The 677-nt window shown below is 43.6% G+C and overlaps 1 non-coding gene across 1 annotated transcript; it reads right to left on the bottom strand.

The window, feature by feature from the left end:
- Positions 1–341: 341 nt before the first annotated feature.
- LOC145416148 (5S ribosomal RNA) lies at positions 342–460 on the bottom strand. Its single transcript, XR_013900202.1, has one exon. It is a non-coding gene; the product is annotated as a 5S ribosomal RNA (ribosomal RNA).
- Positions 461–677: the final 217 nt, after the last annotated feature.

Genomic DNA, 677 nt, shown 5'->3' with positions numbered 1-677 from the left:
AAATCGTCTGCCGTTAACTGAAACAGTACAGGAGTTGTGCCGACCGTGAGAGGGTTAATGGTGAAAGTATTAACACGTAGGCTCCTATGACTTACTCTCAACTGAATAAAATCATCTGGTGTTAGCTGGAACAGAGTATTTAAGTTATCCCTACAATGAGAGGGTTTGTTACTTTCCCTCTCTGCTAAACGTTCCTCTCCAGCCTCCATTCATTTCCCACACTTCATTCATTCATTGCCAGACGCCATGTATCCCAAACGGGGTGACCAAGGGCTTAGAGTTAATTGTTTTACAGGGAGGGGCACTAATCCTCCACCAACCCACTTGACACGTAGGGAGAACGCCAACAGCATCTGGTGTTCCCAGGCGGTCACCCATCCAAGTACTAACCAGACCCAACGTTGCTTAACTTCGCTGATCCGACGGGAAGCGGTGTACTCAACGTGGTATGGCCGTTGGCATAAGAAACCATTTGCACTTGATATCTATTATGTGGTACATCCTTTCACATTAACCAATGACACGCTTTAACGTTATCTGTAAATATTTTCATGATGGTTACGTAAACCCTAGAAGGTGCATCTAATTACTGACATCTATACTTGAGAATGAATGTGCTGGTAAGAGTTGAATATGGAATATCGTCAGTTTCTTAAAAGTCCATTCCATTCAGCTAA

Source organism: Coenobita brevimanus, chromosome 104 (assembly GCF_032717465.1).
Source record: "Coenobita brevimanus isolate Jiangsu-jjx chromosome 104, ASM3271746v2, whole genome shotgun sequence".
NCBI lineage: Eukaryota > Metazoa > Arthropoda > Malacostraca > Decapoda > Coenobitidae > Coenobita > Coenobita brevimanus.
The sequence above is the reverse complement of the archived record's forward strand: the minus strand, read 5'-3'. Positions and strand labels throughout refer to the sequence as shown.